Consider the following 24330-nt stretch of genomic DNA (forward strand, 5'->3'; position numbering starts at 1 on the left):
GAGAGGTGAAGAGAGCTAACTGTGGATTGTTAACGCCCGTGCTACCGTACTGCTCGGTCTGTGATTTTAATCCTTGTTAAGTAGTTGCTAGGCAATGGGATGAAATCAAAACAGAACTTTTTTGATATAAATCAGATGTTACAGTTGTGAAATTAAAATGACACAATGCTTAATTAGGAGTTATATGTGGATTAACACTACCAGTAGGTCACTTTAGCCCGTTGGTAGGTGGCTGCCAGGTAACGTGATGACATCATAACATCTGATGTGGATAAGAACCTTTGGGAGCTTTAATGTAGCTGTGTGCCAATTCTGATTGCTAAACTTGTGATCGTGTTCACCAATACGCCAGCCATATGAGTCGTGCGATTAGAACTATGAGTGAGAAGGGTTCACAGTTACTACAGACCCACTCTCATGCTTTTTACTGCTACCGGTAGACAATAATATAGTCCATTTAAGCCACTTGAAAAGCCTATGTGGATGTTTTATCCGTTCGCCACTATGCCACCCGGCACTACAAGCTACCCCTTTGCTTTAACTCAGAGGATTTACTGTCTATGTTTCCTAAAAAGGAAAAGAATGTATAATTTAATTGGTAATGCCACATGACACTTTTCCACTTTGCCTCCGTCCATCTTAAACAGACGACAGCACTTCTAGATCTTCTCTGTATACATTCTTTTCTTTGAATGGTAGAGTTTTAACTTGCATTTGTGGATGCCGTAAAATGTTCATCAGTTCAACAGCTTTCAGATGTGATCCTGAGACCATGCAGTGGTTTCCACCACAGCATCTCTTCAATGCATTTCTTCTAAATTTATTTTGGAATTGGGGTTTTTTTTGTGTGCGGTGATTTCTTTAGATTGTATATGAATCCCAGAATTTGGTGCAATCTTATGCTGAGACATTTTTTTAATTTAATAATTAACTTATCACACCACATATAGAGTGATAAACCTATCCCCATTCTTACTTCTGAAAGCCTCTCCGCCTGTTTTAACATAATCTTGTTACTAATGTAACCCTAATTAGTTGTTAGATGTTTCACCAGGCTTTTTATAGCCCTACACAAATTTTATAGCTTGAATTTGATACTAGTTACACTGTACAGTGAGCATATGTTTTTTTGAAAAGCAGTACAGCTTCTGAATCTCACTGTTTGATATATGTTGTCTCTGCTTTCAGTTACATATAAGCAATAAATTATTTGCACCATTCATTTACATTCAACAACGTGTCTGAACTTGTATATGCAGCACTGTTTGAAGAAAAATCTGTCTATCTGGCTCGCTCTGTAAAGCTGAAGGCTGGCCTGGTCAAAGTCACGCAGGACACGATGTGCATCAGCGACACTCACAAAGAACCGTAACACTGCTGCTACCCTTTAAAACAAACACAAGGTTACACACAGCCCCGTGTGTGTGTTTGTGCATGTAAAGCTGCACACACACAAACACACACCAACGCACACGAGTCAGTTAGAGTTTACAGCTTTGGACCGTCTTTAAGGGATCAGCCAAGATCCTTCAGTCCACCGCCCAGCTAAGGCTACACGGTGTAAAATTGACTTTTACGGTATCCTTGCAGCATCTCCTCTAACAGCCTCGCAGGCTCAGATTTCACATACACACCATACACATTCTACACTACATAAGCACTGCAGCTAAGTGATACCAAAAATGACAGAGTATCCCTAATTACCCATCAAGATGGTTCTGACAGTGTTCCGTGTGCCAGTGATCAGTGTCATGGCGTATCGCCAGCAGCGACTACAGTTTGTCTGATTTGTAGCTGCAGCTCAGTAGTGGGTGGTACACCATCAGAGCTGCAGTGCCATATACTTTCTCTCTCTCCCCCTTCCCCTTCTGCCCCCCCCCCACCCCCCACACACACACACACACACACACTGTCCTGTTTCACTAGCCCCGACCTTGCCTGTCATCGGTATAAAGCAGCTTCTCAAGGCTGCTGCATTACAGAAACACAGGGAGGACACTGAGAAGATTCTGTGGAGAGAATTCGTCTTAAAAGGTTCAGACACAAACGTGGGCTCTGCTTTAATTTAACAAGCAAAGCAATATGCTTACATGCGGTGTTGAAAACACGAGTTAGTGAGTGAAAATAGACTGTCTACATTCATGCAGCTGTGCTTTGAGCTGTACCCCAATGCCAACGTGCTCACAAAAACTGTGGTAACACGCAGATGGTTATGTTTACTACATTAAACACCTAGTTTTCTTGTGTTAGCGCTGTTACCTGTAGCACAAAGTACAGGTGAGGCTGATGGGAGTGGCATCAGCATTGCAGGCAGCTGGTCATAAACACACAAGTGTTTGGAAGCTGAAACTTCTGCCAGAATGTTGCGTGAGCAGAAATGATAATGAAAATCACAGGGAAGAGAAGTCAGTTTGTGCACAGTCCATTCAACAGCTGTAAAAGCACTTGTAAGAAAAAACCATCACCAAAGTCGGTAGTTTTCTGGGGAACATGAATGTCAGTGGAAAATGTCTGGGAACGCTGTCCCATAGATGCTAAAATAGGTCAGTATACACCAAAGTGTTTTACCAACTGACCATCACTGCTATAACTAGAACCACGTCAACAACATAGACTATATCAGGGGTGTCAAACATAAAACCCGGGGGCCAGAATTGGCCTGCTAAAGTTTCCAGTCTGCCAAATGTACATCTTTGGAAAAAATTTATATTTTTATAGCTATCCCTTCTGATCCAGAACACTTAGCAATTTATACAATACCAAAGTAAATAAGCAACAGACAAACAATTGTTTTTTCACTATCTACTATAGAAGAAAAGACAAAATATTAGCAGCATTTTTAATCATGTAAAAAAAAGCACTTCTTTGGCTTATATTAAAATATCTCCAGGATTAAATGGGCAGTTAAACTTCTTTACACTGACAAAAAGAGGAGTTTTACTGGTCCAAGCCACTTAAGATAAAAGTGGGTGTGGCCCACTATGTAAACAAAACTATATAAACAAAAATACCGGGTCACCAACAGGAGGTGTTTGACATGCCATGAAGCTCCCAGTGCACAGTTTATGTGCCGATGTTAATGCCAAAGAAGGTTTAGAGCTGGTTTATTAAGTCAGCAGTGTGCTGGGGACTTTTATGCACTCAGCACTCGGCTCTGTAAACCTTACACGTCTGACCTGCTGTGGTTCCTAAATGCTTCCACGTTGCAGTAAAACCACTTACAGCTCATTGTAGAATATAGAGGAAATTTCACAAACTGACATGTTGCAACAGTGGCATCCTATTTCAGGACCATGCTGGAATTCAGTGAGCTGTTTAGAACAAACCATTCTTTCACAAAAGTCTGTAAAGCCAGACTGAGGCTGAAAACACCTGAATTACAGATTAAGAGGTGTGGCTCAATACTTCTGTCCACAGAATGTAGCTAAACATGAAACGCCTGTCCAAATACGAGGTCTAGTCCATGTCAGTTCTATACTGTGAAAAAAACACTTACTTTCAGACAAAATAAAATAGTTGAAAGCACCACTTTAGAAAACTGAGATGACTAAAAAAACAACAGACTTATTGTGTTGGCCTGTTTAATTGAATAAAAGAACCTATAAAAACAATAAATGCACGCGTGGAAGATGTGTCATAATTTATCTCATTAGTGTTGGGATAGCATATGTTATTATAGTGCCATTGTGAACCTGATTTATACAGTGTAAGCACACTGTGAGCTTTGGCTATGGTGCTGTAAGTGAACTGAATTAATGCACAGAGCCAGTTAATATTTGCTTAGTGAAATGCTATCTGAAATCTGCAGCGCTGATGGTTTTTTTAAATGCCTTTAAAGTGTAAACCAGCCATGAGTTTGTCAGGTCATATGAGCTGTTCTGATCTTAAACCAGAGGCAGCATTACTAATGAAGGGTTGATCTATTCACTACACTGTCTACAATGTATTAATTGGGTAAATTAACCTCTTTGCAGCGACAGTATGTAAACATTTATTTTCAGGCTTACTGGAAGAAGCCTTTGCGTTTAAATCATGGAGCCATCATGGGCTTGGGTTCCTGCCAATAAAGTGTCAGAGGTCAATTACCTTTCAAAAGATAACAGCCACATTTACCATTTATCTTATCGCAAGCCTGATTTCCATCTTGTGGATTCATAAGTAAACAAGATGCTGAGATATTTATTTTGAAAGGGAGCAGGCGTAATAAAGGGGACTAATCTACTTGTCACACATGCTCGCCTTTTACTTTGTGACTCTGCTGACTCACACGAGATGAGCTGAATCAAAGCGGCTTCTGATTCAGTGACTTGGGAGCTGAGTATTCGAGAGGCTTTGAGCTGACAAATAGGTTTACTGCTTTATCTTAAAGGACCATACCTGTGGTTTCGTAGACCTTTCATTTGCTGCGCACATCTCAGATTTTTTCAGTTTTTATTCAAAGGCCTTTTGCTCATTGATGACTGTCTGCCAGGACAGAAAAATACAAGACAATCAGAAGTTTTGTTGTTCCTGTGCCAGAGCCAGACAAATCGAATCAGAAAAAGGGGCATGAAAACAGCAAAAATGCATCAGCTGAAATGATCTTTGAAAGTCATCAGACTGAAATCATAATTCTTAAATACCTTCCTTCCTTCAACATTAGTCTAACTACTCCAACCAAGCAGTAGAGCAATCTAAATCTGAAAATGATTTTGACAGACAAAAAAAGACACTAATCATTTGTTAGTGGTAAAATAGCTCCTTCATCTCCCTAACAAAAAACACAGCCTAACGTCTGATTGAATCAAGAACCAAAAAGAAAAGCTTGATTCAGTCAGACTATGTTTTTGCACATTGAACTTAACATGTATACTTTAAACACCAGCCAATGTTAAAGAACACTATACCGGCCATTTTATTAGTTACACTTTTCCAGAGTAGGGTTGAACCCCTTTTGCCTTCAGAACTGCATTAACTCAACAAGGTGCTGGAAACATTCCTCAGAGATTTTGCTACATATTGACATGAAGTATCACACAGTTGCTACACATCCATAATGTGAATCTCCTGTCCCAACACATCCCGAATGTGCTCCACTGGATTGAGATCTGGTGACTGTGGAAGCCTTTTGACTGCAGTGAACTAACTAACTGTGATGCTCAAGAAACAGTTTGAGGCGATTTAAGCTTTCTGACATCGTGAGTTATTCTGCTGGAAGCAGCCATCAAACATGGGTACACTGTGGTGTAGAGAAGAATGTGGACAGCAAGCATATTCATGTAGGCTGTGGTATTTAAATGATCCTCGTTTGGTACTAAGGAGTCCAAAGTGTGCCAAGAAGATATGCCCTGCACCATTATACCACCAGCAGCAGCAGCATGAAGTTGATACAAGGCAAGATGGATCCATGCTTTCATGTTGTTTACACCACATTCTGACCCATTTCTTCCAATCTTCCATTTTTCAGTTTTGGTGAACCCATGTAAACTGTAGCTTCAGTTTATTCTTAGCTTCTTAGTGTGGTCTTCTGCTGCTGCAAGCCCTCTACTTCAAGGTCTGACGTGTTTTGTGTGTTCAGTGTCACTCTTCTGCATACCTTGGCTGTAACGAGTGGTTATTTCAGTTACTGTGTCCTTCCTATCAGCTCAACGGAGCGTGGCCATTCTCCTTTGACCTCTGACACCAGCAAGGCATTTTTGCCGAGAGCACTGACACTCACTGCATATTTTCTCTTTTCTGGACCATTCCCTGTAAACCCAAGAGATGATTGTGTGGAAAATCCCAATAGATCAGCAGTGTCTGGAATATCCAGACCAGCATGCTTGGCACCAATAACCACGGCACAGTCAAAGTCACTTAAATCACCTTTTCATTCTGCTCCTCCGTTTGAATTACAGCAGGTCATCTGAAACATGCCTACATGCCTATAGGCGTTGAGTTTCTGCCATGTGATTGGCTAATTAGACAACTGCATTAATGAGCAGTTGAACAGATGTGCCTACTGAAGTGACGGTGATTGTAAGTTTTTATGCTGATTTCCAAACTGTTTGCTTTTGGGTTTTAAAAACTAGAAAAAATTATTGATTCTTAAATAAGTTAGAGTTTGTCACAGTCTGCACTGTGCTCTACAATTGTAAGACACTTAAATTGCAATCAGGAACCATTGTCAAAACTGTTGTTGCAGTCAAAAGCTGAAAAGGCACTGCTTTGACAAGCTGCGCTGTCAGAAATTCAAATCAAAATGGGAAGTGAGTAAACATGGATATGAAACGGCGCGTGTGAATCTAGTTTCCTTTCTTTCCTTTAAAGGTGGCTCACAAATCTCTGATGTGGCGTCTTCAAATATACTCGCAGAAGGAGTTTTCACTCTGCTGTCAACCACATCACTAAGTGCCGATAACATAACTTAAAGACAACTAAATGCTGTGTGTGCTGTGATGGATTAGCTGTGTCAATCAAGCTTCTGCAAGTTACACTTCATAATCTAGTGAAGTCACTGGAAACAAACAGCAGCTTAAAAACAATCAGAAAACATCAGAAAAGATATGCATGTGTAAAATACAGTGTAAGTGATTTGGTGTCAATGAGCTGGGACATGCAAAAAAATCATAATATTAGTAGCAAAACTAAGTTATGGTCCTTTAATTGTGAGCTTTCATTTTCCCATGACCGAGTGAGCGTTCGCCAGTCTAGTCACTTGGCAGGAACTCACCTGTTTTGGGGAGGGGGGAGGAGGGGAGCCACTACTACAACACCAATAAATGTCAAAACGGTGAGCGGGATCAATATGCAGGCATTAATCTCTCGAGAAGGTATGCGATGTATCAAACTTGGCAGACGCTGTGTGTGTGCTCTCTTTAAAAAAACCGAGCAGCCGCAATTAACGCCTTTTTATTCGTTCTGTCATTGGTTTTGTCATTAATAGCGTTGCCCCAGGCACAAAGAGGCAGTTTAACTGTCAAAATCCTCCCTTCAGATCAAGTGCACATCATCATGCCTGATGAACAACCTGATAAAATTGACATTTCCCTCCTGCCTGCACCTGTGAGTCTAAGGAAGAGCGTTACCAGAAGACATGGGACGGTGCCAGCCCAGCTTGACTGAGTGCCACACAGTCCAAAGGACAGACGCTTCACATAAAGACAACAAACAACTTAATACCCTGGTGTGTGTGTGTGAGGGCGCCTGCGTGTGTTTGGTTGTGTGCAGTGTGAATTTTAATGAGAAATGCAGAGAAAGACACTGGGAGACCAAAACACAAGAGATAGAGCTCTGAGATTGTCTCCCACTGTGTCTGGACTGGCGGCTGCTACTCTTCTTGACCCCGATGCTTCGAGCCACAGATCAGATCAGGGACGCTATGCGACAGATGTCTGCCCTGGCGCTCTGTTCCAGGCATGAGTGCTGCTGGCACACGAACCGACGAGGGATGGCGGCGAGGGGCAAAAAAGGGAGAGAACAGAGTGAGCACAGAGGACGAGCTGGATGGCATGAAAAAGGAGAGGAGGGAAAAGAAAACAGGAGAAGAAGAAAGGGGTGGGGGAATTCACATGTCACTTCCTGCAGACTTCATCAGCAGGACGAGATATACTCCGTCACATCTCTGTCAGAAACCAGTTTGGGCAGAAAGAGATGCTACAAGTTCAGACATACCTCCAGCTGACCCCGACTGACCTGGGGGACGAACAGGAGGTCCTCACGCTCATTTTGAGAAATAAACGCTTGCGTGAGGCATAGGGCTGCCACAAACGATTATTTTGATAGTCGACTAGTCACCGATTATTTATGCGATTAGTCGACTAATCAGATCATCATCCACTGGACGTAAAACTACAGCTTATTGCACCAGCAGCATCTGCTCTTATATAACTATCATTAGCTTACAGCTTTAAGCTTTTAAGGTGCTAACTAAAAATAAAGACAAGATGATAGTTTATTCAATTTTAAGGAAATTTGCAGATTGTTTCGGTGAAGTTTAATAAACTCCTTGCTATCTAAAATATAACAGGACACCGGAGTAAATTCTCCAGCATCTCACACTTCTGATAATCAGCTGTCTGCTTGACGTTTATTCAGCTGTGTAAAAACTATAACTTTAATCTCAGACAAACCGATTTACTCAGGAACAAATAAAATACTAAAAAAAAAAAGCCAAACAACAACATTTTTAATTTATCTAAGTGACTCATATATATTTAACCTGAGTAGCGAAAGACGGCGGTGGGTTTGAAAACAATTTGCCGGGAGTCCGGTGTTCTCACAACGCTAGTGACCTAGCCCCCGGCTAGCTATCGAGCTAGTGGGTAACAGACGTCTCCGAAAACGTCGGAGCGCTTTTGAAAATATGTGGTGTCCTGATAAACTGAGCCGATATTTGAGGTTTACACAGCTACATTCTCGCCTGAAAATATGTTAAACGTTTATTTTGTGACCCAGAAAGAATAATAAGAGTAATATTAAAACTAACTAGCTGCCGCCATTGTTGGAAACTAAGCTGGGCCGCGCTATGAATTCTGGGACACAGCTGCTTCTCTTCTTCTTCGGGGTTTAACGGCAGCTGGCATCCTTGTACATGCAGTGCTGCCATCTTCTGTTTCAGTCCGTTATTACACTCTTAAATCCTGCTACTTTATTCCTGCGTGTTTTGCGATCTTACAAACCTTCAAACGACGTGTCGACTATTAAATTTGTCGTCGACGATTTTGATAGTCGACGTAATCGTGACTAGTCGACAAATCGTGGCAGCCCTAGTGAGGCAACACACAAGCCTCGTCTCTGTGCAGCAAAAAAAACCTGATAAAACTACAAGTTTTCAATCAGGCACCGCTACACAAAAGTCAACGCACGACCTCCACACAACGACTCGCTTTCACTCTGAGGAGCAACACACGATAAAGATGATGAGAAGAGAGAAGAAGGGAGCTAATTATAGCCGCGCAGCAGGATGGCCAGAAACAAACTTGATTATCATCATCGTCAAGAAGGCACAAAGGAAACCTGCTGCCTCCCCTCTTCCACCACAATCCAATAGAGAGGCTTTTAGCCTTCGTAATGATTTAAAAAGTGACAAGTCAAACAGATTTACTGTGACAGCCTGAAAGGGACCAGCACGAACACTATAACAGCTCACGTGATCCAGACCTCCGAGCACTTCTCCTATTCCCCCTTCCTCTTCTACATCCCCTTTCTCAAGCCAGCCACCCCTTCACCCACCGTTCCAGTGGTCAGGGAAGAATGAGGCCGGCTCAATAGAGGTAGGCAGCAACACTATTCATTTCCCCCCTCACTCAACACGAGCCCCCTTCAAACGAGAGGGAAAAGCTCTGCTTTTGTGGAAGTTAGTTACTTAAAGCGACAGCCCACCAGATAAGGATCTGGTCACGGAAAACTTGTGGTACGGAGTAAATGGAGATACCTTTGTACAATTTTAACACCATTACCCATGGTTTATCAGATTTAATGAGCCATGAATGTGAGGTCAAATTTTCAGCTTGCAGGAGCAGCTGACAACATTTCTAAAGCACTGTTTGCCCTTCCAGCAACCGTAAAACACAATTAAAAATGCTTATTAATCTGCAAAGGAGAATCATTAAATGTGGAAAACATAAGGCAATCATTGCAACATCCTTTTCTTTTTTTTATCATTATTAGTTTTTGAGTAAAGACAGTGCTGTTTCTTACCCTCGGTTTTTCATCCATATTCATTGGAAGGTATCTTTTGTGCCCTGAGTGACAGGCTCTACATTTGACTTTCATTTCCGTGTCTGAAACATGGAGAAAATTTATGTTTGAGCAGCGCCGGTCCCTCCAGGCCTGAGATGGTTTTCCTGGTGCAGTCATCTGATTTTTTTTTTTTTTTTTTTTTTTGCATGCCTCTCTCCGTCTCCTTTCTCTGGAAGGTGAATAACACCTTGGCTGTTGCGAGCTTTGAAAACAGAGCTACCCCTAAAAAGCCGTCAGAGATGGCAGCAGAGGGATATGTGTGGAGAATACTCAAGAAGGAGAGACCCTCAGGCTACCCAGATTTGGTTTCCACTCGTTCTGGCTTCCAAAAGCAAAGGAATTCCAGAGAAAATCAGGGCAGGACCTCACCCCAAGCCACCTCTACTGCTGCTGCTGCTGTTACTACCACTACCCCCATTTCCCTCACAAACACACAGCACAGCAAAGGTGATTTCATGCACCCATCAATGAGACATCCCTTCTCTCTTTGTTACACATTTATGCTGATTTGATATCCAGGGAGACATGACAAGTAAAAGAAGATGGCAGTGTGTGTGTTTGTGTGAAGTTTGGTCTCGTCCATCTGCTGCTCTTGTTTACCGTCACTAACCAGCACGACTTAGACATCATCTCTGGACTGGAGCACAACACTGTGCAACCGCCTCAAGATATTGCAGGTGAGGCAATGATATGACAAACTGCACCCCCACCCCATCTTTTCCAACATGCCCCTTGCTTGACTCAGACATGAAACGTGTGAGGTCCTCACGTGTGTCTTTAACAATGTCAACACATGCCATTCAGCCTCCACTCAGCTGGAGCTGCCAAGTAAAGGTTGGAAGACGGCTGTGAGAGCAATACAGCTGAGCCGTATAATAACTCTGGTAGATCATTAACATGTAGGTAACGGGAGGATGTTGGGACTGGAGCAGACACGGCTGACTGAAGAAATATTATCGCCTTTTTACTAACAATATTTACAAGCATGTTAAATATAAATCGCTTTACTCAAGCTCACATATTTATGAACAGCAGCCCGCATCCTTAAAACACAAGGACTCTCGTTGGTTTGTCAATAATGTTTGCCAGATAATTAAAGAGCCCTGGGAGACAATGATAAACATTGTTTAGAGGCTGATCCCTGGCAAGCGCCAAGCAGTGTATCATTGCTGTCTCCGGAATACACACGATTACCCTGGTCTCATTACTGATATGATAAACGACGGCTTCCACCGTGGCTTTGGTGTGCCGGGAGGACGCACGCAACAGGGGTAGATTAGGGGGAAAAAAGTGGTTAAACACATTGCCCCTGTAATAGACCAGCGCTAAACAAGAAAGATGGGTTATCTGCAGGAGGACTGCAGATAATGTTTGTGATATTTGCAAAGTCAGGGCTGCAGCCAGCTTTTATGGTGCTTCCAACCATTTATTATGAATTGCTGAGATTACTGTTTAATAATGTGGACTCAGACTCTTTGCTTCTTTATTTGCTTCACTCCTCATCATCCCATTGCTCCCTTCATCCCTCTCCTTCTCTGTGAAGTTAATGCTGTTGCTCGGCCCCGGCCCACCAGCCCGTCTCTTTTTACAGTTAGTGTATCCACACAGAGGTTTAAAATATGCCCCTTTATCTGAGCCGCCCAGGCGGGAAAATGAAAGGGATGTCAGTCCTTAGAACCCTGGGAAAGCGCCTGGCTCAACTGCCAGTGTCAAAACTGAGGGAAGGGCAATAAGCGGGCAAACACACTGAGCAACGTTGAGAAATAGGAAGAAAACAGCCTTATTAGAGCAGCGAGGCTCACGATTATATGCCAATATGATTTGAGGAGGCTCTCCATAACAACCACAACAGGCATCATTAACTGACCAAAAGGCAAAACTGGAAAATCAAACCCCAGCGTACGGCCGACTCCCCGCCCTTAAAGCTGAATGACATTTTTATTGCTTGCCCGCACCTCGGCAAAGAAAAACGAATGCCGCTTTTCGCTATTGACCACGTTATCAGCCCAGCGCTCCTTGCATGCGTAAGCAGCAGGCGTCGCGTGAGAGCAGATATTGCACGACTCCTTCGCAGCCTCATAACCCAAACCGCGAGCTGGAGAATAAATGCTGTCCCTTTGCATTAGTAACATCCCAGTTAATTTACGTTGTCAGAAAACAAGGAAGTATGTATCCCTGGAGGCCATGAAGGGAGACAATTCGACCGCCTTCATAGAATCTCTGCCATCACTCTGCATCTCCCACGCAACCTCCACCAGAAAATCAGCATCAGCGTGCACTCTGAGAGACAACAGTGCCGACTAGACAAGGCGCTGTTTATAGCACAAATGGTATTATAAACACAGCATGTGGTGTATTATCTTTAGAAAATGATTCATTATGGCCTATAAGCTAGAAAGATTTGCAACACGCTGGGTGGAGGGGGTAACTAAACTGTATCTAAAATTAATTCCTATCATTGGGAATCCTCCTTGAGATGAGGTGCTGTTGCTTGAAAACATAACAGGTTATATTGACGCGGGCCCAGCAGGCCGGTCGGCCCAGCACCTGGCATGAAACGAAGCGCAGGACAAGCCTCCTGAGATAGCGAGAGGGAGTCTAAGCGCAGACCTGAGTGGCTCTCTGGCAAATGAACCCACGTGGGACACTGTGCAAGGTGTGAGGACCTCTTGGAGGAGGCTTGCAGACGTGCTCGAGTATCAAGAGAAGCAAGGCAAACACAGCAGATCAGTGCCAAAACTGTAAACCCACTGACCCAGCGTGAAGAGGGAGAGGGGAGTAATTAGCGACTGTACTTACAACTCAAAGGAGGAGGAAAGAGTAGAGGAGAAAGTAGGGAAGAGAAGGGGGCGGGGGGGGGGGGGGGGGGCTGAGAGCACACAGTTGGAGGATGAAGACAATGAGTTTGTTTAGCTTAAACAGGATTTACAAGCCAAACAGACACACGCCAACGCCACTCACTCAGACACATACTATCTCTTTTCCCCGCTGCCTGCCGCCCCTCCCCGCCCCCTCCCTGTTTTGCCAACACAGACGCACAGAAACGCAGCCGAGACGGGCTCTCAGCGAGGATTTCATCAGCTGGAGGAAAAAAGTGAGGGTAATTGCTCGCGATGGTGAGAAGTCTTGAGTGCATGCAGCGGCGTTGGGGCGAATGGATGGATAGAGGGAACATTTTGTTCCTCCTGTGCGGGCTCCGACTCTCATATTGTTCCTGATGAGGCCGGGTGTCATTTATGATTCAAGGGCCCCCGCTCTCTCACGGCGGATGGGAACAGGACACGGCCATTGTGACGTCCTGTGCACTCGTTTCTCAAAGAACATTAAATCAAACATGTATGAGATGGTGACAGGGGTGGGCCGGCAACTTCTCCCTATTCGCTCTCCTCACCTTCTCTGCACTTTGTTTCGCTCTCGTCTCAGGGAGAGAGAGGAAAAAAAGAAAGCACTTAAGAGGACTGCGTCTCCCTGATGTTGGCAGAGCTCAAGAGCTGAAATGACGGCTCTTAAGAAAGAGGAGTTAAGCTGGTGTTTTGTCTATATTAAACCGATATCTGTCAACAAGGAAACAACTGACAGGCAAAGCAAGGACAACACGGAAAAATTATATCCCCGCTGTAGTTCCTCATAGTAACCAGAGCCTTTATTTACCTCAAATGCAGAAGGTAACAGGCCTTTATCTGAAGCAGGATTGCATTAGAGGCAGCATTTTATTTCTAATTCCCTCTGTTTGATCAGCGTAAGTGGTCACGATTAAACAAAGCCTCATTGCAATCCCATTTGCCATGTTAAAGCTCAATCTGTTAATACTATGGCGACTTAGTCTTGAGAGAAAACAAGGAAGCTAAACTCCACCTACCCACTGCACACATGGTATTAGTTCATTTCCGATCTAACATGAAAGTAAATAAAACCCAACGGGAGCAAACAGAGCAACTCATTCATGACAGCACGTGCAAAACATTTCACCTGATGTCCATAAACATCACCCGCATGCCCGCTCGGGCTCACGGCTACAGTCCTACACGGTCGTTAACGAAACAATGCTGCTCGCCACCGCCGCTCGAGGTTCGGTGCCTTGCTCGAAGACTCAGCATTAGTCATGCTGACTGTCCAGCCTACCTCAAGCAACTCAGGAGTTTAAAAGCAGTGGTCTCTTCAACCACAAACCCAAACCACAGCGTAAGGTTGGCAGCTTGAAGAACAGTGGTGACAGGCATGTGGAACTGAGGGTTTTTTTTAATCCCGGCGCCTCATGTTGGTCCACTTTTGGCTTTCTGCACTGAACTGATGTCATTGCACGCTGTCAGCAGGATGAGTTACAGCTGCTGTATGCTTCATTTTCTCTGAATTAGTTAGCCTGCAATTACCAGGCTTTAACTTGAAGGGAGCTTAACTGTAGACTTATGGGTAGAATTACAACAACATTTAGGAAGTAGTTAAGTGTCTGACAAGAGGGCACAACCTCAGCTCAAACTGAATATTTCAGGTTTTAACTCCCTCTAAGCTCTTATTCTCAGATTGAGTCTTTAAAAACGCTCTGAGGCAACACACGTTTTCCCTTATTAAAAAGACCAAAATAGGCACATTGAAAAACAAAAGGCTGGGTTTTTAGATGACAAGTAATGCCAAGTTTGAACCGCACTCAAGACACAGACAGCGAGAGAGAGACAGAGAGAGAAACAAGGCCTGACTTCTGCTCTGGACACGAGTGGGTGGGTTAGGGCTGCTGGTGAGACACCAGACTACAAGAATCTGTGTCAAGTTGAACAGGCAGCAAGTATTTCACAGTAGTCCTCGAACAACAGGAACAGTCAGATGAAATGTCAGGCTGTCAAAACATTGATTAGCGTTCGCCAGGTTTTTAAGCACTTAGCTGGCTGCAGCTGTGCCGACACACACAGCAAACAGCGGCAGAGATGGTGCAACTTGGTAAATTGCTGAGTAACAAAAAGCTAATTACTGAGACACAAGTAATTAGTTGTTTTCCTGCTACGTACTTCTAATCAGCATTACCTCACTGCTTTACCGAGGTACAATGACAGGGGGTAATGTTAACTCACTACCTTAATCTTTTCTGTGACTAATCAGCATGTGAGACTGAACAACTGCACAACTTAAGCATGCGTCGCAACTTTCTGCAGCCCAAACTATCAGAAAAGACAGATTGATACTAAAAAGATTTGGTTTCAAAGGATACATATTTCCCAATATTTTCCCCAATATTGGCTAATGCTGCAGCTTAAAGAGAATAATCTCCACATTCTGCCTCAGGATCAAACACGCTGTTGGATGCAAACGTAATTTTTCTTCCCGTTTTGCTGCAACTTGTAGCGGGGCCAGTGCATGTGTTGTATTTCTATCTGCTGAAAATTTCACTATTTTTCCAGTAAGATCGCCTTCACATTCTTGCACAGGCAGCCAAGCACTCCATTCTCAGAGAGCACGCCTGCAATTGTGTCCAGCACCATCTTAAATGACTTTGGAGAAGAAGAAAAAAAGAAAAAGAAAATTTTGATTTCAAAGTGTGTATGCTGGAGCCTTTTAGCCTGTTTAGTGAATCAGACACTTCTGTCTTGTCTCTCAGTCTGGCTAGCTGGCTGGTTGCAGAGAGGCCCCATGAGGGACAACAGAAGGAAAGAAAACTCACACGAACACACACATACACAAACAGACACACTTCCAAGTTTCAAACAGTTGCAGATGGCTTTAATTCCTTGCCCTCTTTCTTTCACAATTTATCAGGTAACCTACTCTGAATGACTGCGCTGCCTTTTCATGCTTTGGTGAGATGACTTAATGCTCCTTTGTTTTGTCAGAAGAAGGGGGGCAAACAGCACTAATTAATGTGGTGCAGCTGACAAGTGTTGCTGCTGAAACAATTTCATTACATCACCAATTTAAATTACCCAGGAAGGAGACACTGGAGGGCGCACCCATCCAAAATCTGTTTATACACTTTCTGAGACATACAGGGAGTGGACACAATAATACGAACACCTGCAATCCAATGCAATACCCCAGTAATGAACCCAGTAACTGTTTTTAAGCCTGTAATATCAACTTTTATGCAAGGCTGTATCAGATTTCTTAGGAATCTGGTGCTTTTGGGCGTTTAAAGCATGATGACATTATAACAGCAGTTAATTTGATCATCCGCTCCAATCACGCCCCCTTCAACTTCAACCTTACTAACAAGTAAAGGGCCCTTTTTGTCACCCTCTCTCAAAGTTCAGCTGTCCTGTAGCAGGGTGCACGGTAATGAAAGAGCAGCAGTCTCCACCTCCTCCTTCTCCTCCTCCTCCTCCAATCGTGAGCCCCCCTCTTCTCCACTCTGCCCAGACTGGCCTCACATCACGACAGGAGGAATTTAACGGGGAGGGTCCACCAGACTTAAGGCAGAAGCCTGCACTGAGTCAAAGCTGCTCATCCACACTCTGCTGCAGAAGGGCTTGTAAATGTGGCAATGCTGTTCTCTATCGGGGATAGTTTAATGTAGAGCAAGCCAGATGCACATGCTAATACTGGACCATTACAGATGTGAGTGCACTGCAAGGCTCCAGTGCAGGCATACAGCTATTATAAATCACCTGAGCATTGTCTTAATTGTAATAGTCACACTGCAACACACAAATACACACAAATACATATAGTGCAAGTAAACTATCTATCAGAGGCCAGATTCACAAGGTGTCCCTGCAAAGGTCCCAAACGACCTAACACGTTGAGCCACTGATCTTTGAATGATCCCTGACTACATCCAGCAAACACAACTAGTGTTATCAGATAGCAATTACCACTGAAGCTGCATGACATGTGCCGTTCAGCAGAACAGAGCAGGGCAGCATATGGACATGCCTACTAATTGCATTACAACAGGTAGCGGATAATAGCCTTGAAGGGAGTCAACAAGCCCAGGCACACTGCTGACTGTTAGCTAAGTGACACACATTCTCAGTTTAGCATCAAACGAGCCATCAGCTGATCCACCGAGACGAGACATTCACCCACACACATACACACGCAGACCTGCAATCACTGACTTACTAGCGCATTCCTTTCTAGTGATTTTAAGAATAATGTACACACGCCTCACGAAATGATCCTACAGACCCAGTGACTTTGGACGTGTCGCTCCAGCGTAACTACACAGGTAGAGGGGATACGCGGCACAGTCTGGATATTACGCCGCGTAAACGAGCTCCGGCTCGGCTCTTAACGTGCACCCGCTGGCACGAGACTCTCAGCGGCTGCTAAAAGGTTTCCAGGAGGTCACCCTATTGTTAGGAGGTAGTATCTGTCCAGCGGGAGGCAAAACCACACACACGCACGCAAACACACGTTCAAAACCCCGCTGTGTAACACAAAAAATAACCAGGCGCGAAACTTACTTTGAGCTCGGACCCGAGCGGCAAAGCGGCGTATTGTGTCTCCAAACCGCGTGTTTACGATGCTCCCCTCGCTCACTCGCTTCCCTTCCACAAAGACGACGTGAGAGCTCCGAAGACGCTGTGACTGAGTGACTGAATCAACTATCGTAGAGCACGGCAAGTTGAAGTGTCAGATTACACTGGCTATTCAGTTACCAGAGAGAGCCGTGCTCGGCGGCCGGCGTGAAAACGTGACCTAGACTTTCCGCGGAAGGACACCCGGGTGTGAAGGTGTAAGTAGACGCTAACAGCCTGATAACGGCACGTTTCACACTGGAGCGGACTGCAGCCGGCAGCTCCGGCTATTGTCTGCTTTTGTGTCATTACAGCAGTGATGCTTCAGAGCTGCACTGTGTAACCGAGCCAGGAGTTAATTGCTAATTCAGCCATTGTGTGAGTTTAATAGCTGTTAGTAAAACATAATAGGAATATACATGAAAGGCAACACCGTAAGCTTATCTGAGATACAGATTTATTCACGTTATTATCAAACAACGACTTAATTAACTAGCTAGTAATTATTATTGTTTTTTTGTTGTTGTTAGTAGCAGTAGTGATGTGAACTCTATTAACTTTATTAGCCAATTTTTATTGTTCTTTTTCTTATTATTATATATTATAGTGTCTTTATAGTGTAGTGGTTTACATATTTGCTGAGAAAGCAAACAGTCCCTTGTTCAGTCTCAGAAAAAGACACAAATCCCTTTGGAGTTGTATCAGGAAGGGCATCGGGTGTAAAAATCTACCGAGTCGAACATCCAGTGTGGCCACCTGTGCATAAGGGAGAAAACAAATCTCTTAATAACTGTCTAGTTATTATTATTATCATTATGCTTTAAGGTTAAGTACAGGTCATGTCTCACACCACATCTTAAATCATCATTAAATCTGAGAAAGGATTCAAATTGAAGAAAAGTCAGCAAGACACTGTACTTATTGGTTATTTATATGTTTGTTTTTTAAATCATTTCACTTTAGCTTCACTCAGGGGCAATTCTAGGTTCAGATTTTTAGGAGGCCTCAGCTCATTAGTTGGATGACCCATTGTAGTGTCTAAGATCAACCAGAGATTTCAATCCAATCCACCCCTTTTCGCCTGTTTCAGGGTGGAGCCTTTAGTTATCAAACCCGAGGCTAAGGCTCATTTGTTAAAGAAGTTAAAGAGGTATTTGTGGCAAAGCAGATAAGATGTGAAACACGCACAACATTATTTCAGTCTCTTAATCACATAGAGGCAGTCCACCAAATCATTAAGCACTTAAAGTAGCATTAATCAGTACAGACACTGGAAAATCACTCTACAACACCATAGACCTGTACATGAAGCAGGCTGGCAATAGAGTTGTTTTAAAATTGTTATTAAACTTTTTGAATTCATACAAACCCTCTGTTTATTATGCAGACTCAGCAGAGAGCATCATCTACCCGAATTTCACGAGTGGAGAAATGATTTGTAGTCAGTCACTTCAATGTAGTGGCAGCCATCCTGTTCGAGCCATGTTTAGAGTGGTATGAATCTTATAAAATGCTGTCATTCATATCAATATTTTCTGTCTAGAACCCCCACTGGCATTTTTAAGTGCGCTACTAGAAAGCACGCAAAGCATCTGTGAAATGCATGAAAAACTACTAAAAATAATTGTAGTTTTTCCAGCTAACGTCACTATTTGCTCCTTCATTCTTCATGTTCTTGTACAACCTCTCTGTCCTTACTCTCCATCCTCTCTCTTTCCAAGAAACTAGGAAAAGATAAGATAAGATAACTCTTTATTGTCATTGCACAGTCATACATAGTACAATAGTACAATGAAATTGGAAAACTGTCCTACGTCGGCACTACATATAACACAACAGGACCCGATACGACACATCACAACGCAACACAAACAACACAACACAGTATAATAACTTAGTAATAAAAAAGAAGAAGAAGTGTATTTGTATTGCACACTGTTATTATTGTACATTAATTGTTATTGCACCTTGTTATAAATATAAATATTATTATTGTTACTGTTTTTACCGTTGTTACCTCCCCCCCCCCCCCCAAAAAAAAAAAAAAGTCCAGGTAGGTAGCCAGTCAGGTCAGCTATTTGCATTGATCAGGGCTATTGCCCTGTTGTAAAAGCTGTCCTTGAGTCTATTTGTTCGGGACCTCAGCAGCCTGAACCTCCTGCCAGACGGCAGCAGCTTAAACACCCGGTGTCCTGGGTGTGTACCATCCCGTAGGATGCTGCGTGCCCTCTTGAGACAGCGAATATAATCTTATAATAATAATCACAAGAGCAAGTGGGGGATCCACAATGCACAACAGTACAGCACACTGCCGTGTTATGTGAAATCATCATTAATGAATGTGGACAAACGGAAGCTACAGCTTTATCATTTTTGTGAATTTGACCACATGTCCATTCTCACCTGTTTCTTTTTGCTCTTTCTTTTTGCTGTCTTCATCCTGCTCTCTCAGTCTTTGTGCCGTCACCCAAAAGTTCAATGTTGCAGTCAATGAAAGACATAAAGTGATCCGTCAGTTCATAGCAATATTCAAACTGAATACAGGCTGCTGCTGCACATAGGTAAAATCATTTTGACCTGCTGTCACCTGGATCTGGATCTATACTGTAAACAAACACTGAAGTCCAATTCAACCAGAAAAGGAACAGAAGTTTTTTTTAACAAGCTAAAATAATAAAGTACAACAGCTCCTTGACTGGCATCTAGCGATATACCAGCAAACTATGAGATCAGAAGGTTAAAATTAGCTAATAATCTCTAATGATTTAAGCTACGTTAACTAACGTTTTTGACGCTATTTTGAGAACAAATAAAAATTAGCAGACACTGTACAAGTCAAACCACTATCCACGCATTATCAGAACGGTTTTTATTTTGCTGTATTTCAGTTAAAGTGTGTTTTAAATCTGCATAACTGATTTGTGTCATTAAATTAGCTCTTCATCTTCTTTCTGCCGCAGCAATGAAAGTCTTATCTAGGCGATCAATGATAAACAACATTGCTGAAGCAGCAACACCTCTGTGTGAGCGCACTGTAACATCATCACATCAACAACACTGGACACTTCAATCTATCCTGTACTGCTGTCAGCCGACAAGTTAGGAAAACATAACCTTTGACGCTAATTCCAAAAACATATAGAAAAATATGTTATTATTAGCACTATTAATATAGCTATTATTAGGAGGTTCTCTGATGGGGTCGTTTAAACACTTGCTTATGGCTTTCCCTTGTTCATTTTTGCCCAACCTGCAGTTGCTTTATGACCCACCAGTGGGGCCACAGGTTGAGGACCTCTGATTTCTCCCAGTTAGCTAATTAATTAAACTTATATTAAGCAGTTACATGTGTATTATAAGTCAGCAAGACACAGTAAGAAACTACTGTTTAGTTGACCATATCTTTCTCTTGGGACCTGCCCCACAGTTAACAGGTAATCGGTCATGGACATTTTAGTTAAGCATATTAGTTAATTAATTATTATACGTTTCATGTGTATTAAAATATATTTATTGAAGTGTTATTTACGATGAGCAAAAACCAGCCTTAATGAACAATTATTATGTTATTATTATTATTATTATTATTATTATTATTATTATTATTATTATTATTATTAAACATAAAGCATTATCCCAGTCACAGCAGTTCCAGCAGAACATTAGATATTGTTTGAAGTAATAAATAACATTAAACTGCAGAAACACGTTTTTATTTATTTATTATTATTTGTTTATATTTGAACGTTTCATTAATAACTTCCCATGTGTGAAGCCTATGTTCCGTCTGCACTCCGCTCCAGCAGTTGTGCAGGCCGGGCTCCAGGTTTTGCAGGCGGCCGGTCTCTGGTGGAAGCCTCAGAATAACAAAGACATCTTTGAGAGCAGCGGCAGGCTGGGCTGAGCGGTGACGTCAAGGAACAATGTCTCTCCTCCCGACACGCACACGCGCGCACGGCAGCACGCAAGCTCTTCCCCTCTCTTCCTACTCTGGCGAGGCTGAACTGCCCAGAGGGAGGGCCGGTCAGCTCGTGGTGCATCAGATAGAATCACTCACTCCTCACGCTGTGCCTCCATACAGGATGTCTTCAGTGTGTGTGTGTGTGTGTGTGTGTGTGTGTGTGTGTGTGTGTGTGTGTGTGTGTGTGTGTGTGTGTGTGTGTGTGTGTGTGTGAAGAAAATTAAAAAGAAAGAGCAGAGTCCCAGCTAGTCACAGCACAGCTAGACCTGCATGCATGTTTTCCAAACAGTGTATTTCTTGTCGGTGAAAAGCATAAATCCAGTATTATCAGTAAAGGTGATAAAGATTGACAAGATCAGGGCTTCTGAAAGGTAACCAACAATTTCCCTTCACACACTGTCCTCAGTCCAGGGGTCAAATTCCTATCAGCAGCTCCCGGCCCTGGCTCTTTTCCTTTTTGAAGGGAAGGAAGAGACTGCCATCCTTTTAGCTTCCTGCCTGCAGGGCTCCTGACACTGATGCAGCACGGCCCTAAACGGGGGTATCTGCAGAGAGAGGGGGTTGGTTGGGTGTCTGCATCACACTGTGTCTCAAGGACACCCCAGCCCTCTGGTCGAAGCAGCTATCCACACTGATGGGGACAAATGTGGCCAGTGACATCACCGACTCTGGCAGTCACTCATTTTTATTTCAGGGGGCCAGTTTCTTAGACGGAGATTGGGCGAACAGTCAATGTCACAATGCTGTAGCTGTAAGCTCATGATGTGATTTTTTTTCTTCCCCCCTTCAAAAATGGCTCATTGAGATGACCCCCTGTCTTTGTGGTGACACCGCTTCTGTTATGGATGTTTTTCATCTGCCGTGTTACAGCAGTAATATTGATGTTAACACTGTGGTTCACATCTGAGAAATCACATATATGTGTGTGTGTGTTTCCTGAAATCCTCAGGCCGTCGTGTTGTCAGACATTTTGAGCCTTCTTCAATTTAAAAGAAGACAAATATAGGTTTCCTTATTACTCTTTCCTCAGAACTTGGGATCAGCAAGTGACAGATCTATTGTTGGCTTTTGCCATTTAGTTTTTATTCTGATCGTAATATTAGCCGTTCGGGATCATCCATCAACGCTTTGTTTAATACCAACTCAAGGCGACAAGCCCTGTTATGAGTGTCAGGGGGGCTTGCAGCTGGTCGGGTCATTCTTCGGTGGCACTCCGCAGTTCAAAGAATGGCTTGTTGTCAGAAGTCCTCACTTTCATGGTAAGGCATGCGCCTCAGCTTCTCCAAATAATATGGCCAGATGGCTGCCAATAAGATGGATGGATTATAGGTGGGGTGACTTCGGCTTGACTTTGGCTCTGTGTATAATTTCATACACGCAGCATTTCAAAGCCTGAGCGAATGCATCAAAGGAGAACAAAGAGAACTCGCAGTGAAGCATGCTCCAACAAGGTTAATACATATTGCATTGTGTTGGGGTGTATCAAATTAACATATGAAAACTGTTTAGCCCTTTAAACATTAGTTAACATCAAGGCAAGCCTCGGCTCCCGACTCGTGCTCAAACACGAAATGATGTACATTTCCTTTGGCCACCGTTCTGCTGGTGACAAGGCGCCTCTCTATAGAGGCAGCGCCGGGAGTGATGGATGCTGCTGGGGCTTCATGTTGCTACATGATGGAGGGAAAATTTCAGTTGTGCTGACATCAGCTCTCCCATTCACACAGAGGTGTGATGGTGGTTTATATGCCACCCTGTTGTCGCCGCCATGACTGAGTGACTGACAGAATGACTGATACGTCTTTCACAGGACAAAGACAAAAGAATGTTTTCCACTGGTGTAAGGCGTAAATGTGTTTTCTGACCCTGCTCCTAACCAAGCTTTCTGCTACTTTGCTAACAAAGACATGCAATTATACAACTAGCAGTTTTATAACAGTGCACTCCAGTACTTTAGAAGCAATCCCAGGATTTTTCTCCCAATAAATTCTGCTGTGACCCTTCAGGATGCTTGTTTAGCATTATTTATTGCATTAACCTTTCATAAAGTGGGAGTAGAAAGAAAAGAATCCCATGAAGTTTCAGCACTTTGTCCATATATGTAGAAAAATGCTTCAGACCTCATGTGAACACAAAACACACAACACAATTTTTCCAAAGCCCACTTTAAGCCTTTAAATTGTTTGTTCTGCGTGATGACCACCAGCTTTTTTAACTTGTTTCACTTTTTTTCTTAACCACCCAATTCAGGGTCACAAGGGCCTGGAGCCCATGGAGCTGTCTTGAGGTGATAGCTGCAGTGAACCCTGGATCAGTTGCAAGCATGGCTTAAAGAATATCTGACAAATCATTGCATTTTAAAATGGAATTAGTTGCCACAACCCGGTATGAATCATGGATTAACCATGGGTTAAACCCACATGCCGAATATCCTGTTTTTAAAAAAAGGAAAAAAATAAATGTTTGGGTGTGAAAATGATTTAATTGATTGACCGGGTGACTGAATCCAGAGGAGGTGAGACAAGGGTTAATTTTCAGGACAAGTAGAGAAAATGTGGGGCAGTAAATGGATCGTCTCCTGCAGAGAAAAGGCAGAAGAGCACTATTTTAAAACAAGACAAGAGAAGTCTGGTTGAGTACACCATTGATTGTCTCTGGCTGTGAGAAGAACAAGGAGCAGAGCGAGAGAGAGAGAGAGAAAGGGAGAGGAGGAGAGAGGACAGAAAACAGATGATGTGACTGCTGGACTCTGGAAGCTTGGACAGCCTTTTATAAATGCTCACTCTCGCTCTGTCTGCGTGTTTGTGTGTGTTTCTCTGTCTCGGTTGAACTCTCCATTTCTCTTCTGTTTTTCATGGTGTATGTTGACTGAGCAGTAAGGCAGACAGCCCGGGCCCCATGCTGACTAGTCCGACTGGCTGTGGGGAGCAGAGAGGCAATCAATGAGTGCTCACAATAGAGCGCCAGCATCCAGATAGCTAACAGCTCCCCGAGGCCATGGGAAATAGGTGGAGAAGAGGGGGATGATAGAAGAAGGGGAAAGAAAGGAGAGAAGAGGCAGAAGAAAGGTACAGAGCATTGAGCAAAGAGATTTTGTGGGTGTCATAGGTGGTTTTCCAGCCACTGGCAGAAATAAAATAGAAATAATAAAGAAAAAAAAAGCCTGTTTGAAATACTAAAGCACACATTCCTTTGTGGTTGTTTATGCTCACTAAAGCATGT

At 43.2% G+C, this 24330-nt stretch overlaps 1 protein-coding gene across 3 annotated transcripts in view; it reads right to left on the bottom strand.

Moving 5' to 3' along the window:
* Positions 1-17252, bottom strand: part of zmiz1a (zinc finger, MIZ-type containing 1a) — a 111289-nt gene extending 94037 nt beyond the window's left edge. For all 3 annotated transcript variants that reach the window (XM_085428005.1, XM_085428008.1, XM_085428004.1), the window contains exon 1: positions 17094-17252. The gene's annotated coding sequence lies outside the window, so the exon portion shown is untranslated. The remainder of the gene's footprint in view (positions 1-17093) is intronic.
* Between the last annotated feature and the right edge of the window lie 7078 nt (positions 17253-24330).

The sequence above is a fragment of the Rhamphochromis longiceps genome, linkage group LG13 (genome assembly GCF_057381845.1).
Source record: "Rhamphochromis longiceps isolate RC_006_pf linkage group LG13, R_longiceps_female_GT1.1, whole genome shotgun sequence".
NCBI classification, from domain to species: domain Eukaryota; kingdom Metazoa; phylum Chordata; class Actinopteri; order Cichliformes; family Cichlidae; genus Rhamphochromis; species Rhamphochromis longiceps.